Genomic DNA, 17,821 nt, shown 5'->3' with positions numbered 1-17,821 from the left:
TATATTGGATTCTTATCAGATGCTTTTCCTGCATCAATTGAGATGATCATGTGATTTTTATCCTTCATTCTGCTAATTTGGTGTATCTCATTGATTGATTTGGGTATGTTACACTATCTTGGTATCCTAGGGATAAGTCTATCTTGTCAGGGTGTATGATTCTTATAATGTGTTGTTGAATTCAGTTTGTTAATACCATGATGAGGATTTTTACGTCTATATTCATCAGGGATATTGGCCTGTAGTCTTCTTGTAATGTCTTTGTCCAGCTTTGGTATCAGAGTGATGCTTGCCTCATAAAATGAGTTTGGGAGTGTTCCCTCTTCTTCTATTATTTTTTTTTTTTTTTGGAAGGGTTTAAAAAGGATAGGAATCAATTATATAACATAGATGAACTTGGAGGACTAAGTAAAATAAACCAGACACAGAAGAAAAAATACTATACATTTCCATTCATATTAGGAATTGAAAACACTCAAACTCAGAAGCAGAGAGTAGCGTGGTGGTTTTCAAGGGCTGGAAGGAAGGGGAATCCAGGAGGTTGTTGGTCTAAGGGAACAGAGTTTCAGGGACACAAGATAGAAAAGTCCTAGAAATCCACTGTACAGAATGTAGTGCCTACTACGTATAGTTAATGATACGGTGTTATGTTCTTTAAAAATTTCTTAAGAGGGTAGGGGCGCCTGGGTGGCTCAGTCGTTAAGCATCTGCCTTCGGCTCAGGTCATGATCCCAGGGTCCTGGGATCGAGCCCCACATCGGGCTCCCTGCTCAGCGGGAAGCCTGCTTCTCCCTCTCCCACTCCCCCTGCTTGTGTTCCCTCTTTTGCTGTGTCTCTCTCTGTTAAATAAATAAAATCTTTTAAATAAATAATAAATAAATAAATAAATATAAAAATTTCTTGAGAGGGTAGATCTTATGTTAAATACTCTTATCACTAAATAGGGGCACCTGGGTGGCATAGTGGGTTAAGCATCCAATTCTTGGTTTCGGCTCAGATCATGATCTCAGAGTCATGAGATCGAGCCCCGTATTGGGCTCCACGCTCAGCGGGGTCTCTGCTTGAGATTCTCTCTCCCTCTCCCTCTGCCCCTCCCACTGGTGCTCTCTCTCTCTCTTTCTCTAAAATAAATAAATAAATATTTTTAAATATATTCTTTTTTTAAAAGATTTTATTTATTTATTTGACAGAGAGAGAGACAGCGAGAGAGGGAACACAAGCAGGGGGAGTGGGAGAGGGAGAAGCGGGCTTCCCGCTGAGCAGGGAGCCCCATGCGGGGCTCGATCCCAGGACCCTGGGACCATGACCTGAGCTGAAAGCAGATGCTTAACGACTGAGCCACCCAGGCGCCCCTTTAAAAAATATTCTTATCACTAACTAAAAGAAGGAGAGAGAAAACTTTCAGAGGCAATAGTTATGTTCACGGCACTTTTTATTTTTATTTATTTATTTATTTTTAAAGATTTTATTTATTTGACAGAGAGAGAGACAGCGAGAGAGGGAGCACAAGCAGGGGGCGCCCCTACGGCACTTTTTATGGTGACAGTGTCACAGGTGTAAACTTACCCTCAGACTCATCAAGATACATACATTGGGGCACCTGGGTGGCTCAGTTGGTTAAGCGACTGCCTTCGGCTCAGGTCATGATCCTGGAGTCCCTGGATCGAGTCCCGCATCGGGCTCCCTGCTCGGCAGGGAGTCTGCTTCTCCCTCTGACCCTCCCCCCTCTCTCTCATTCTCTCTCTCTCAAATAAATAAATAAAATCTTTGAAAATATATATATATATACATTGAATATGTACTGTCTGTATTAAAAAAAAAAAAGTCCATGTCATTGAGAAAGTAGACCGGGGTTTGCCAGGGGCTGGGAGGAGGAAAACAGGAAGTTAATGTGTAACAGGTGCGACGTTTCAGTTCTGCGAGCTGAAAATGTTCTGGGGACGGATGGTGGTGATGGCTGCACAATAGTGTGAATGAACTTCACGCCGTTGAACTGTACACTTAAAAATGGTTAGGATGGGGGTGCCTGGGTGGCTCAGTCGTTAAGCGTCTGCCTTCGGCTCAGGTCATGGTCCCAGGGTCCTGGGATCGAGCCCCGCATCGGGCTCCCTGCTAGGCGGGAAACCTGCTTCTCCCTCTCCCACTCCCCCTGTTTGTGTTCCCTCTCTCGCTGTGTCTCTCTCTGTCAGATAAATAAATTTAAAAAAAAATCAAATAAAAATGGTTAGGATGGCAAATCTTATGTGTGCTTGATACAATTTTTTTTCACGTCAGTGAGAAAAAGGAAAAGATGGAAAGAGATGAGAGGAGTGTTCTGGATGAAAAGAGATTAAAGAGACAACTACAGCTGGCACACGCGAATTTTAACAGCATCCTGGTTTGAGAAAACAAAGCAGTCTTGGAGGCATTCTGAAGACAACCGGGAGCCTGGGGCGTGGACTGGGTAAGAGACACAGTTCATAATTATCGTTAATTCCCTTAGGCGGGATGATGCCCAGAGATCGCGCAGGAGAATGTCTTTATTCCTACAATGCACACACTGAAGTATTTAGGGATCAAGTGTCTGCGATGTCTGCAACTTCCTTTCAATTGGTTCTGAAAAATTAAAAAAAAAAATAAGTCCAATAAAAACAAAAATAAATAACAGATCACAAATGACAAAATGTTAACACTTGTTGAATCCAGGCAGAAGGCGCACTGCCCCTCATGGTATCCTCTTTCTGAACTTGAGGGGTGTCTGAAAGTTTTCATAAGAAGATGATGATAGGATAAAATGACAATGATTACTCTTCATTCTTTTTCTTAGGCAGTTCAAGATAGAAACAAAACCAACAGCAAGGTGGTGGGAGGAGGGATGAATAGCTGAAGCACAGGGGATTTTTTCAGGCAGTGAAACTTTTCTGTGTGATACCGAAAGGGTGTATACGTGATGTTTTGCATTTGTTAAAACCCATAGAACTGCACACCACAAGGAGTAAACCCTAACGTTAAGTTATGAGCTTTAGTTTACAATACCATACAGTATTGGCTCATCAATTGTAACAAAACTACCACATCGATGCAAATTATTAATAATAGAGGACATTTAAGGGAAGAGAGAATGTATGGGAACTCTCTGTACTTTCTGCTCAATTTTTCCGTAAACCTGCTGTTTGTGTAAAGTTGCTCTGCAAAATAGAGTCTAGGGGCGCCTGGCTGGCTCAGTCAGAAGAGCATGTGAATCTTGATCTCGGGCTTGTGTGTTCGAGCCCCACACTGGGTGAGAACTTAAACAAATACACTTTAGGGGCACCTGGGTGGCTCAGTCGTTAAGTGTCTGCCTTCAGCTCAGGTCATGATCCTGGGGTCCTGGGATCAAGCCCCGCATTGGGCTCCCTGTTCGGCGGGAAGCCTGCTTCTCCCTCTCCCACTCCCCCTGTTTGTGTTCCCTCTCTCGCTGTGTCTCTCTCTGTCAGATAAATAAATAAAATCTAAAAACAAAACAAAACAAAAAACAAATACACTTTAAAAAATAATAAATAAAAATAAAGTCTATTAACAACAAGCAGAGTATAGTTAATCTTAAAAAATAAAGGTAAAGAAATCAAGAAGAAAAATAAAGGTGTAATAATGATCTGAGAAAGTACTAGTCAGAAATGCATGTGCTGGGGTACTATGTAATTATAAAATATGGGCCACAAATGTGGCTCTGAGCTTCACAGAAGCTATACAAAGAGGGAAACACATGATAAAAAAATATTTACTGGGGCACCTGGGTGGCTCAGTCAGTTAAGCATCTGCCTTTGGCTCAGGTCACAATCCTGGACTGCCAGGATCGAGCCCCGCCTAGCCTCAGCATCCAGGCTCCCCACTCAGTGGGGATTCTGCTTCTCCCTCTCCCTCTGCCCCTCCCTAAATTCATGCTCTTTCTCTCTCTCTCGCTTACTCTCTGTCTCTCAAATTAAAAAAAAAAAATCTTAAAAAGTTAAAAAAAATTTTTTTAATTAATTAAAATTAAAATCTTGGGTGCCTGGGTGGCTCAGTCGGTTGGGCGTCTGCCTTCGGCTCGGGTCATGATCCCAGAGTCCTGGGATCGAGTCCCGCATCGGGCTCCCTGCTCGGCGGGGAGCCTGCTTCTCCCTCTGCCTCTCTCTCTCTGTCTCTTATGAATAAATAAATAAAATCTTTAAAAAAAAAATAAATTAATTAAATTAAATTAAAATCTTAAGAAAAATAAAAAATTTATTTAATAGAGGGTAAGATTTTTTTTAAGATTTTATTTATTTGACAGAAAGAGAGAGAGCACAAGCAGGGGGGAGCGGCAGGCCGAGGGGGAGGGAGAAGCAGGCTTCCTGCTGAGCAGAGAGCCCCATGTGGGACCCTGGGATCATGACCTGAGCCGAAGGCAGACTCTTAACCAACCGAGCCACCCAGGTGCCCCGAGGGTAAGATGTTTTCTGGAAGGATGGGAAGAAATAAGAAAGAAGTCTCTTCCATGGGTCCTAAGAAAAAAAAAAGCTAATAAAATGTTTTATAATTGTTCATCCTTGATATTCCTAAAATGTATTCAAAAGCAAGTTTCATGCATCAGTTATTACAAATAAAATTGGGAACATAGTAATAGAGGGGGAAGACCTCTAGGCAGCAAAAGGAATGTAAGGGAGTACACAAAGTTCTCCTTTCTTCTGTTTTCTCAGAATGACAAGTTCATTGCTTTTATCCAACTATCAAATATCAAATTCTTTGCGGGGGTGGGGGGTTCCCCTCTTTGGCTATTGGTACTAATCCCTGTTGGGTAATCCAGCCCCGATACAGCTCTTTGCTTTAGCAAACATTTGCTCAACAAATATTGACATTTTGATATCTGTCAAGTGCCAGGCATTAGGTTTGGTTCTGAGACCACAAAGGTAAAAAACAAAAATCGCTGCCTTCAAGGAACTGAGACACTGAGGGGAAGGGGACTAACCAGCAAATCTCATCCTCGTGCCATGAGCCCAGAATGGTCTGGTGTCAGAATGATTGTGGCAACAGCAAGGCGGCTTCACCACTAAGGCTGTGAGTCACTGAAACTTGAAAAAAGAGGAGCCACCTGCCAAAGCACGGGGAGGAAGAGGCAGAGGGGCGGGCGGGGTCCGGCGGGGAGGGCGGGGCGTGCTATCGAGTGTGCACTGTTAGAATACAGGTTGTACCAGGTTTAAAGCTGGAAAGGTGGGCAGGGACCAGGTCTGGGGACTCCAGAAGGCCTCTTTCTAGAGTTTAGAACATGATGGGGACCAGGAGGCTGCTATGCGGAGCAGTCTCCGAGGCAGAAATGGGTTGTTTGGGAAAATGTCCCCTGGCTGTTTTGGAGGAGCCCACACTGAAGGCAGCTAGACCAGTTCTGAGCTCTTGCTGCAATGAACGAATGACCCAGGAATGGAGCCAGAGGAAGGGGATGGATTCACTGGGCATTCTGGAGTAGAACCAACAGGACTTACGGATGGATTATAGGCTGGGGAGAACAGGAGGGAGGAAGTAGGCTGACTCCTACATTCCAGGCAGGGCCCTGGGGTGATCCTGGGTGTGGAAACCAGGTGAAGAGCTGCGAAGGGAACAGAGGAGGTCACCCGTAGGTCTGGGACAGGTTGAGTCCCAGGGGACCTGTGCATGTCCTGGTAGAGATGGTGAGCTGGCCACTGTATGGGCAGGTGTGGAGTTCTAGAGAGAGAGTGTGGCTGGACTAAGACCAGAGAGTGTGCTGTGGGCCTGAGTGTCCCAGCAGTGGACTGTAGAAGGACCACACTGACCCCTCCTCAGCAGTGTGTGCTCACACCATCAATGGCCCCGCCCAGGGGATGGAGGTTGTGGAAATAGACAAAGACTATCCAAAGGAGAACAAATAGATGCTATTTACTCAGAGCTGGCTATATACCAAGGGAGTCGGCCACCATTATATGCGTTTTGGCAGAGACTCAAAGGCAGACAGAGGAGTGGGAAAGCTTTATGGTTAAAAAAAAAAAAAAAGGTTGACGGGGGTGGGGAGCGCCTGGTTGGCTCAGTTGGTGGAGCATGCGACTCTTGATCTCAGGGTTGTGAGTTCAAGCCCCACGTTGGGTGTGGAGCCTACTTAAAAAATAAAAATGAAAAAAAAATTGTAAAAACTTTCTTAAGAAAAATAAAGAGGGAAGGATCCAGGTGTGCCCCCATTGGAGGCTATTGGCATGAAGAAGTCAGAAGTGGGCTAACTAGAAGCAGGGCATCCTATGTGATTGGTGAGGCTTTCTCTACCTTTGGCTTTAGTTGGTCCTAAGATTGAAGCAGGGACACCACTGAGGGAAGCTGTCAGTGACTAATCAAATCCTGGCCTTTTGGGGCCAGTTGTTACCGGGGCTGTTGTGTGGCTCCCAGGCTGGTTACTGTAGACACTGGGCTGCAGACTGAGGGTCCGAGTTCTATTTTTTTTCCTAAAGATTTTTTAAAATTTATTCGTTTGAGACAGAGAAAGAGGGCATGAGCAGGGCAGAGAGACAGAGGGAGAGCGAGAAGCACCCTCCCTGCTGAGCAAGGAGCCTGACTCAGGGCTCGATCCCAGGACCCAGGACCCGGAGATCATGACCCGAACCAAAGGCAGACACTTAACCATCTGAGCCACCCAGGTGCCCCAGAGTTCTGTTTTTATATAAGGTCTGGCCGTTGTTCATCAGCTATTCAGTCTATCAAGATGTGGCAATGAACCGACCAGCTACAGTCCTGGCCCTCAAGGAGCTGAGACAGGCATTAAGCAAGCAAACAAATCCACCATCAAGACCCTTACATCCAAGTCCTCAGTCCTTTTACTGTCCTTTTCAACTGGTTCATATTTTTCAGGGACACTCAGCCATGTCTCAAAGCATCTTGATACTAGAACTCTGACAGGTTTTCAAACAAAAATGTGGACATAAATGTTCATCACAAAGCTATTTACAACAGCCCCAAAGTGGGAACAACTCAGCTGTCTATCAATAGATGAATGAACAAAATATGGGATATCCATACAATGAAATATTATTCAGCCCCAACAAAGAATGGGGTGCTGATCAACAAGACGACATGGATGAACCTTGAAAACATTATGCTTAGTGAAAGAAGCCAGACACAAAAAACCACATACTCCACTTAAATGAAATGTCCAGAATAGGCAAATTCATAGATAGAGAAAGCAGATTAGCTGTTGCCAGGGGCTGGGGTGAGGGGAAACATGGGAAGTGACTGCTTAATGGGTACCAGGTTTCTTTTGGGGATGGTGAAAAAGTTCTGGAACTAGGTAGGTAGGGGAACTAGGTAGGGGTTATGGCTGCACAACATTGTGAATGTCCTTTATGCCACACAATTGTACACTTTAAAATGATTAAAACGGCAAATGCTAGGGGCACCTGGGTGGCTCAGTTAGTTAAGCGTCTGCCTTCGGCTTAGGTCATGATCTCAGGGTCCCAGAATCGAGCTCCTGTCATATCAGGCTCCCTGCTCAGTGGGGAGTCTGCTTTTCCCTCTCCCTCTGCCCCTCCCCCCAGCTCGTGCGTGTTCTCTCTCTCTCAAATAAATAAAGTCTTTAAAAAAAAGGCAAATGCTATGTTACATGTATTTTATATGCATGATCAGTTCTGAAGATTAAATTAGATTAAAAATACTTACAGCCAAGTATTTTATTTGGTCAACTTGCCTCAAGCAGAAGAAAATTCATTTTCTGGGGAGGTGCCTGAGTGGCTCAGTTGGTTAAGCGGCTGCCTTCGGCTCAGGTCATGATCCCGGGGTCCTGGGATCGAGCCCCACATCGGGCTCCCTGCTCCATGGGAAGCCTGCTTCTTCCTCTCCCACTCCCCCTGCTTGTGTTCCCTCTCTTGCTGTGTCTCTCTCTGTCAAATAAATAAATAAAATCTTAAAAAAAAAAAAAAGTAAAGAAAATTCATTTTTTTAATGAAAATATCAGTTCCTGGACAATTAATGAATTTCAAATATAAAATACACAGTGATATCATAGAAAAGACGGCTTTCACTCAGTTTGGTAGGTTCACTTTCTCAACAAACTCAATTATTATTTACGTGAAATGGGTTATCCTTTCTAAGGCTTGTACGTGATAGCAAAGCCAGTAGTTAAATAATGACAAGTAAAAAGGTGATTTTGTATTTGATAAATGTCACAGTGTTCACATTTAAAAGATATCTAATGTAGAACAATAACTTAGTTTGAATGATTGCAAAATGACTTTAATGACATCATAATGTAACCGCGTTAAAGCAATAGCAATAAACATTTTTTTTTTTGAGTCAAATGACTCTGCTTCTTTTTCTTTTTCTTTTTTGAGAGAGAGAGAGCGAGTGCGTGCAAGCAGGGAATGGGGGGTTGGGGCAGAGGAAGAGGGAGAGAGAGAATCTTTAGCAGACTTGGTGCTGAGCATGGAGCCTGAGGGGAGGCTTGATCTCCTGACCCTGAGATCATGACCTGAGCGGAAACCAAGAGTTGGATGCTTAACTGACTGAGTCACCTAGGCGCCCCTGGTTCTTTTTCTGTTATTCATTGGAAAACACTATCAATCTCACAAGGTGATTCCCAGTCTCACTCTCCTATTGGGTACAATTTATTCTCTCCTTTCTAGAGAGCCACCCAGGCGCCCCAATAAGTGAATAAATCTTAAAAAAAAAAACTCCTTAGATTCCGGAAAGAAAAGACTGTCTATCAAAAATAATATCTATGATATTCCAAGCATTTCTTGGATCAGATATGGCCCACAGGTCCCCTTGTTTGCAACCTCTTCACTCTGGTTGCATGGGTTCTCAACTCTGGCTATTCTTGGGAATCACTTTGGACTGAAAAAGGCCTCAGAGAAATCACTTTGGACTAAACAACAACAACAACAAAAATCCTACCCCCAGAGATCAGATTTACATGGTCTGCCGTGGAGCATCTATATATTTTTAAAGCGCTCCAGTTGATTCTGAAGTGTAGTTGCTGTTCCCTCCTTCAGCCAATTACACATACTAATCCCTGGAGCCCCATCCAATACACACTGGAGGAGGGCAGATTTCCAACTGCTCTGGGTCCAAAAGTCAATTCATTTAACCTGTTCCTGTTCCCGCCCCAAAGCTGTTGCCTATAAACACTGCCATAAAGGACGGGAGTCTTTCTCTTGCTCATTAATCCTTCTACCTGTTAGAGAAAAACACCTCTTCTTGCCCGGAGTGAGGAGCAAAATCATTAATGACCATTGTCAACGAAGTCAGAACGCAGAGGCAACTAGCCAACTAGCCAGGGGGCAGATGTGGGAAAGAGTCGGCTCGTAGCTTTTTCTGCCAAGTGCCCTGGTCTGTTTAAAATCCTGGGGTACTTGGGGTGCCTGGGTGGCTCAGTTGGTTAACCAACTGCCTTCCGTTTGGGTCATGATCCCGGGGTCCTGGGATTGAGCCCCGCATTGGGCTTCCTGTTTCTCCCTCTCCCTCTTCCTCTGACTGCCGTTCCCCCTGCTTGTGCTCTCTCACTCTCTCTGTCAAATAAATAAATACATAAAATATTAAAAAAAGAATCCTGGGGTACTTGAATCTTGGCTGTAGTCAAAGGAGCCCCACCCACAGCTGGAGGCCAGCTGCCTGGCTCAGGGGCCCTTAATAGCCTCCCTTGCTCTTTACCTTGGCTTCCATGATCTGGTCCGTTGTATCAGTCAGGATTCAACACAGAAACACTGTAGGTTATGGGATAAGAGATTTCTTCTAGGATTTAGAACTTACAGAGCTGAAGGAGGAGCTAGGAAAGGGACGATCCAGGAGGGAAGCTAGAGGATCAAAGGAAGCACTTAACCAGTCCGTCTGAGCAGCCAAGCGCGTTCGGCGGCCGTAATGGAACAGCCAAGGGAAGGCTCTCTGGCAGGCGGTGCCTCTATGTAGCTACTGCCACCAAGCATCTGGTGGTGGGACAGGGACTGCTGCTGGTCACCAGGGTCAGCAGGCAGGAAAAGGGCTGGATGCAGAGCTGAGAGCAAAGACACGTGGAACCTGAGGGCATCCCTGCATCTTCTCGTCCATCACTGTGTCTGACCACAGTGACTTCCAGGCATGAATGCTGGTGCACCTGCTCTTGCCTCTTCTGACCAAACTGAACAGGGAAGAGGATCCTAGGAAACGTATTTCCAACTTAATCGAGTTGACCCAATACAAACCACACATCCCTGCGTTCCTCTCTTGCCTCTTCTGGCCATCGCCTTCTGTGATGGTGAATTCATGTGGTATCTTGAGCTGGGCCCTGAGATGTCCAGACAGACACCTGGTTGAACATCGCTCTGGGTGAATCCGGAAAGGTGTTTTGGAAGGAGATTAGCATTTGGATCAGTAGACTGAGTGAAGCAGATTGCCCTCCCCAATGTGGGTGGGCCTCAGCCAATCCATTGAAGACCTGAATAGAACAAAAAGCCTGAGGAAGAGGGAATTCTCCATCCCTGCCTGAATATAGATGCTGGCACACCTGTCTCCTCCTGCCTCCGGATGGGCACCTGCGCCACCAGCACTCCTGGGTCATGAGCCTTCAGACGCAGAACTTACAACCACGGCTTCCGTTGGTTCTCAGACCTTCGGGTTCGGACTGGAACTACACCACCAGCCTTCCTGGGCTTCCAGCGGATTGTGGGATTTAGCCTCCATAATCACATGAGCCAATCCCCTCTCTCTTTCTCTCTTTCTCTCTCCTGTGGGTTTTCTTTCCCTGGAGAATCCTGACTAAGACCCTGTCTGTCCTACACACTCTTCTTTAAATTCCCAGAAGTTCCCAAGCTCTTTCCCACCTCAAGGACATTTCACTTCAAGCTGAAATGTTCTCCCCCCTCCCCCCAACTCCTCACCTGGCTCTTTTTTTCTTATCCTCTAAGGCCCAGCTAAAGTCACTGTCCCTGGACTTCCAGTATGAGTTATCTTCCTGTTATTCTTCTCTCATGTGTATGACTTGGGGTTGTATATATTGTATACATACAAAGAGAGGGGCGCCTGGGTGACTCAGTTGGTTGAGTAGTCTGGCTCTTGGTTTTGGCTCAGGTCATGATGTCAAGGTCCTGGGATCAAGCTCTTTGAGGGCAGGGATTATGTCTATTTTGTTCACCATTGTAAACCCAGTGCCTGGCATACAGTAGGTTCAAAACATACCTACTAAATGGACAAGCATAGTCATTTTTTTTTTTTTTAAGTAATCTCTATACCCATTGTGGGGCTCAAACTCACCACCCTGAGATCAAGGGTCTCATGCTCCACCGATTGAGCCAGTCAGGTACTCCCAAACATAGTTATTTTCTTTTTTTCTTTTTTTTTTTTTTTTAAAGATTTTATTTATTTATTTTTTAGAGAGCGAGCGAGAGAGAAACAGCATGAGAGGGGAGAGGGTCAGAGGGAGAAGCAGGCTCCCCGCCGAGCCGGGAGCCCGATGTGGGACTCGATCCCAGGACCCTGGGATCATGACCTGAGCCGAAGGCAGACGCTTAACCATCTGAGCCACCCAGGCGCCCCCCAAACATAGTTATTTTCAAGGCCACTATTTGATACAGTACTTTGGAGGAAAAAAAAAAAAGATGGTCCCTTGCCTAATATGTGGCTTTATTTTGCTATATAATTTATGGTGTACATATGTCAAAACAAACCAAAACAAAAATACTTAAAGTCTCTGCCAGCAGGCAAAAATTAACCTTACTACCCACTAACCCTGCCGGGATCCCCCATTGGTCTGGTAAAACCATTAGAAGCAATAGCTAAAACTTTGTTAGCGGTGTAATTAAATCACTAGCTCTCAGCAGGAGTTTTAATAGCCACCACGCAAGGTCTAGAAAGTTTCTATGGCTTGATGGCCCACATACATTCACAGCTCTACAGGCTTCTTTAGTGTCTATATTATTTTCTCTGTGAGAATGCTTTATCCGAACAGACTATTTTGCTTAAAAAAATATTTTTTCCAAAAAAATTCCAGACAGTTGTAATCCCAGTGCAGAGTTTTCTACCACAATACATGAGCTAATGAACGCGAAGAAGTTTGTGGAATCCCTGAGACCTAGTAGGTGCTTAATAAATGTCAAGCTTCCCACATCTCCAGGGTTATTTTTCTGTAAGGATTAAACAAACTTGCAACAGGTAGTAAATAAGTCCTAGAGATCTAATGCATAGTAATTGTATAGTGAATATAGACCACAATATTGCATCCCGATCATCAAACTTGCGAAGAGACTAGATCCTTCTTTTTTTTAAGATTTTATTTTTAAGTAATCTCCACACCCAATGTGGGGCTTGAACTTATAACAATGAGTTCGAGAGTCACTTGCTCCACTGACTGAGCCAGCCAGAGGCCCCAACAAAGAGACTAGATCTTAATTATTCCAACCACTAAAAGGAAATAATTATGTGATATAATAGAGGTGCTAATTATCAGTACAGTGGCCATCAAATCACAATACATAAATGTATCAAATCAACATGTTGTACACCTGAAATTTACATAATGTTATATACCAGATTTTTTCAGCTTAAAAAATGCTACTTAACTCAAACTACTGATTATGAAAATGTCCCTGAAAGAAAATAAATAGGTAAGTAAAGGAATTTTCTTTGGGGAAGATAAAAGTGAATATTTAAAAAGAGCTGCTAGGCCTTACCTCTGCTTTGTCTTGGTGCTTGCTTAGCTGTAGCATGCGTTCTTTCTTTCTTTCTTCCTTTCTTTTAAGATTTTATTTATTTATTTGTCAGAGAGAGAGGGAGAGAGAGAACACAAGCAGGGAGACCGGCAGGCAGAGGGAGAAGTAGGCTCCCCGCTGAGCAAGGAGCCCGATATGGGACTGGATCCCACGACCCCGGGATCATGACCTGAGCTGAAGGCAGACGCTTAACTGACTGAGCCACCCAGGTGTCCTGCTTCTTTCTCTTTTTTAATGTAAAAAAAAAAAAAGAATTAAAAGCTGGCAGAGGGGCGCCTGGGTGGCTCAGTCGTTAAGCGTCTGCCTTCGGCTCGGGTCATGACCCCGGGGTCCTGGGATCGAGCCCCGCATCGGGCTTCCTGCTCGGTGGGAAGCCTGCTTCTCCCTCTCCCATTCCCCCTGCTTGTGTTCCCTCTCTAGCTGTCTCTCTCTCTGTCAAAGAAATAAATAAAATCTTGGGCGCCTGGGTGGCTCAGTTGGTTAAGCGACTGCCTTCGGCTCAGGTCATGATCCTGGAGTCCCTGGATCGAGTCCCGCATCGGGCTCCCTGCTCGGCAGGGAGTCTGCTTCTCCCTCTGACCCTCCCCCCCTCTCATGTGCTCTCTCTCATTCTCTCTCTCTCAAATAAATAAATAAAATCTTTAAAAAAAAAAAAAAGAAAGAAATAAAATCTTAAAAAATAAAATAAAATAAAAGCTGGCAGAAACGATGCATGGATTTGGAAAATAACTCTTTGGAGTAAGGAGCTCAGTATTTTCGGGAACGGCCCTGGATGTTGAGCATTCTTCCATCTGGTTCCCATAAGAGAATTCTTACTCCTTCTACCACTTCTCGATGTCCTTGTGGTTACAGCTGAGCTCTTCCCCACTTTGCCTAAGAAGCAGGGCCGCGAAAGCACCTCTGGAATGGAATCATGGACTTTAACCGAAGCAAGTTTGGATGTTCTACCACCATCCAGACTTGGTGGGAAATCTCTAGCTTGCCCAGCGCCAGGCATCCACCCTCACCATCAGCACCACCTCTCTGGGGACGGACGAGGAGGCCACTAGCTTCTATTCTAGAGGGGCTACAACTGGCCTGAACCATCACAAAGGGGGTTGTCCACACGACGTGGACAGGTTGGAGCGCTGACATAAAGCAGGTTCATGCAATGGCTGTAAATGGTGTACAGTCCTTTCCAGGTGGCAAGACGAGGACAGCCAACATAGCTTCCAAGCCCTGGTAATCTATGCTGACTTAAGTGCTTAAGTGAAGATCAGTGCCTCCCCAGGACTCGCCTCTGTGTTCTCTCTTTCCCAGCCCACGGCAGTGGTCCTCCAAGTGTGATTCCCCAGACCAGTGGAATCAGCAGCACTTGGTTAGAAGTCGGAATTCTCAGGCCTCACCCAGACCAACTAAAACCCCGCAGGGTGGGGCCTAGCCATGTGTGTGTCTTTACAAACCCTTCTGGTGCCCCTGAGGTATGCTAAAGTTGGCAAACCACACTGCTGTCGCCTGGGGCATTGCTTCTCAAACTGGGCATTGTACTAGAAGCTCCTGGGAAGTGTTGGAAAATCCTAATGCCCAGGCTTCACCCACACAAATTAAATCAAGATCTGGTGGGGGAGACCCAGACATCAGTACTTCTTCCAGATTCCCCGGGTGACTCAGGTGGGCAAGTCTGAGGACCAGTGGTCTACTCTAGGGCCTTGAGGCCCAAGAGCGTGCTCCCTGGATCTGCAGCTTCAGCATGGCCTGGGAGCTGGTTAGAAATGTAGAGTCCCAGGGTGCCTGGGTGGCTCAGTTGGTTAAGCGACTGCCTTCGGCTCAGGTCATGATCCCGGAGTCCTGGGATCGAGTCCCACATCGGGCTACCGGCTCAGCGGGGAGCCTGCTTCTCCCTCTGACCCTATCCCCTCTCATGCTGTTTCTCTCTCTCTGTCAAATAAATAAATAAACAAAATCTTTAAAAAAAAAAAAAAGAAAAGAAATGTAGAGTCTCAGGCCCCAGCCCAGACCTGCTAAAGCCCTCTGCACTTTCACAGGATCCCCAGTGACTGGAAAGCACATTAAAATGTGACAAGCACTGGGGGCTCTGGGGGGCTCAGTCGGTTAATCATCTGTCTTTGGCTCAGGTCATGATCTCAGCGTCCTGGGGTCTGACTCACTGCTCAGCAGGGAGTCTGCTTCTCCTTTTCCCTCTTTCTCTCTCTCTCTCTGCTCCTTCCCCTTGCTCATGTTCACTTGCGTGCGAGCTCTCTCTCTCAAAAAAATAAATAAATAAAATCTTAAAAAAAAAAATGTGACCAGCACTGACCTTTGGGTACAAAAAACACATCTGAAGTATTTCTGACTTACAGATCAATGATTTACTGAATTGGGTCCAGAGGTTCTTGCTTTTGTTTTTCCGGTTCTCTGTGGCACTCCCTCGCCCCCCCTCCCCCATCAGTGGATGCCCTGGCTGGGGGAAGGGAGAACAGCAGGGGGAGAGGAATTAAATTCAATGAGCACCTCAAGGGGGCCCTACAGAATGAGGTAGCCAGGAAGAAACATTTTAATTAACATTTGGACATGGTTCTGGAGGTGTGCTGTTTGCCAGATTATTAAGCACCACATTATGTAATAACTACTCCCTGGAGGCCCACTTGTAAACCAACTGGTTCTTACTCTCCCACCCTCCAATGTCTGATTCCATTCTTTTCTTACCATCTCACCAGATCACTGCTGAGTGATTTAGAAAGTGAAACCAAGGCTGGCTCCAAATTGGAATAAATATTAACCGGGATTTATTATTTCCTTAAAGAATGCGAAGAAGAGTGCCAGATTAGAATAGGCCAACTTTGGGGTGCCTGGTTGCCTCAGTCGGGAGAGAATGTCACTCTTGATCTCTGGGTCATGAGTTCGAGCCCCATCTTGGGCGTAGAGATTACTTAAAAATCATAAAAAAAAGAAAGGCCAACTTTGTGACCAAGGGCAATAGAAACTTTGTGATTTTTTTTAACTGACAAGATTTTAAAAAATAAACCCAATCTACATTTTTAGTCTTTCTCCTCATCTTGAAAATGAGACGTGGCTATACACTCATCTTTGTAGATGCCGCATATCATCTTTACAATGCCGCATATGCTGGGCAGCAGGGTGTGGGAAAAGGCTGGGAGTGAAGGTCCCCGGATCCCTTATAGCAAGTCACTATGCTACACAGGGCCTCAGTTTTCTTGCTTCTATAACAAGGGAGTTTGACAGTTGAGGTTGCAAATTCAAATGCCTTCAGGAGCCTAGATGGAAATCTAAACGGGCTTAAGAGCACCCCCTACTCAGGCCCTCTCTCCTTGTTAACCTGTAGGAATGTGGGTCCAGTGTTGTCAGATTTCAAGAGAAGAAAAAAAATCTGAATTTTTGTTTGCAATTTCCCAATGTTTGAATGTTGAGAACTAACATAACTTGGTGTTTTTTGTAGTTTTTTTTTAGGATTTATTTATTTGACACAGAGAGAGAGAGCACAAGCAGGGGGAACAGGAGAGGGAGAAGCAGCTCCCCGCTAAGCAGGGAGCCCCAGGCAGGGCTCCATCCCAGCACCCTGGGATCACGACCTGACCCAAAGGCAGATGCTTACCGACTGAGTCACCCAGGCACGCTTTTGTGTTTTTTTGTTTTGTTTTGTTTTTTAAAAAGACACATTTATTCAACGTCATGATCAGACTATTACATTTAGCAATCAACAGCATGGGTGCAAAAAAAAAAAAATCTACATTAAAACCCTTTGTTGGAATGCTTTACACTTTCCACAGAACAGAAACTAAAATAACCTGTTATACAATTAGTCACAAATACAGTCCTCGAGTTTTTTGCCCATACACATGAGTATTATCTAAAACATGTCTTCTTTGTAGCAGCGAGGCCCTGCCACCACTGTGCTCGGCTGAGTTCACAAATCTGCTGTAACCTGTAGCTTCCCTGTCACTTCTCTGGCTCTCCTCTCCTGCTAACCCTTGTTTCCTGGCAGTGATGAAAACCTCCTGCCACTGCCATAGCTCCTGCTGCTGCGGGAACCACCACAGCCACCTTGGTTTCGTGGTTTGGCAAAGTATTGGCCTCCACCACCATAGGGGCCAGAGCTTCTGCCTCCAAAACTTCCTCCTTTCATGGGTCCAAAATTTGAGGATTGATTGTTGTAATTGCCAAAATCATTATAGCTTCCGCCACCTCCAAAGTTGCTTACATCATTACCAAATCCGTTATAGCCATCCCAACTGCCACCATATCCACCACCACCTCGACTGCCACCAAAGCCACATCGACCACTGAAGTTCCCTCCATGACCAAAGTTATCATTCCCACCAAAACCACCTCCACAACCACTACCAAAGTTTCCAGGACCACTTCGACCTCTTTGGCTGGATGAAGCACTAGCCATCTCTTGCTTAGATAGGGCTCTCCTTACTTCACAGTTGTGGCCATTCACAGTATGGTATTTTTGAATGACAGTCTTGTCTACAGAGTCATGGTCATCAAATGTTCAAAAGCAAAACCTCCCTTTTTGCCACTGCCTCAGTCAGTCATGATCTCGATCACTTCAATTTTCCCATACTGTTCAAAATAATCTCTTAGATGATGTTCTTCAGTGTCTTCTTTAATGCCACCAACAAAAATCTTTTTCACAGTTAAGTGGGCACCAGGTCTTTGAGAATCTTCTCTTGAGACAGCCCTCTTTGGTTCCACAACTCTTCCATCCACCTTGTGTGGCCTTGCATTCATGGCTGCATCCACCTCCTCCACAGTGGCATACGTGACAAACCCAAAGCCTCTGGAGCGCTTGGTGTTTGGATCTCTCATTACCACACAGTCCGTAAGCGTTCCCCATTGCTCAAAATGGCTCCTCAGACTCTCATCGGTTGTTTCAAAGCTCAAACCTCCAATGAAGAGCTTCCACAGCTGTTCAGGCTCTTTGGGAGACTCTGACTTAGACATGACAGCGGGGGGAGGGGAGACTTTAATGATGCTTACTCGGCGGCATCCATGGGCAGAAAGGAGTAATCTAACAAACGTATCTCTGTTTTGTTTTGTTTTTACTGCAGAATCTGAAAGCCACTCACTCACAACACTCCTGAGGCCATCCATCACCTCGGTCCCGCAAGGCAATGACCTCTAGACTAAGTGATATCCCAGGACTCTTAGAATTCCATGCTACCCCTTTA

General features: G+C 45.3%; 1 pseudogene; it reads right to left on the bottom strand.

Moving 5' to 3' along the window:
* Positions 1–16,608: 16,608 nt before the first annotated feature.
* LOC116628024 lies at positions 16,609–17,594 on the bottom strand (annotated as a pseudogene).
* Between the last annotated feature and the right edge of the window lie 227 nt (positions 17,595–17,821).

The sequence above is a fragment of the Phoca vitulina genome, unplaced genomic scaffold (genome assembly GCF_004348235.1).
Source record: "Phoca vitulina isolate PV1807 unplaced genomic scaffold, GSC_HSeal_1.0 scaffold109, whole genome shotgun sequence".
In the NCBI taxonomy this organism is placed as follows: domain Eukaryota; kingdom Metazoa; phylum Chordata; class Mammalia; order Carnivora; family Phocidae; genus Phoca; species Phoca vitulina.
This window is presented reverse-complemented; position numbering and strand designations above follow the sequence as displayed.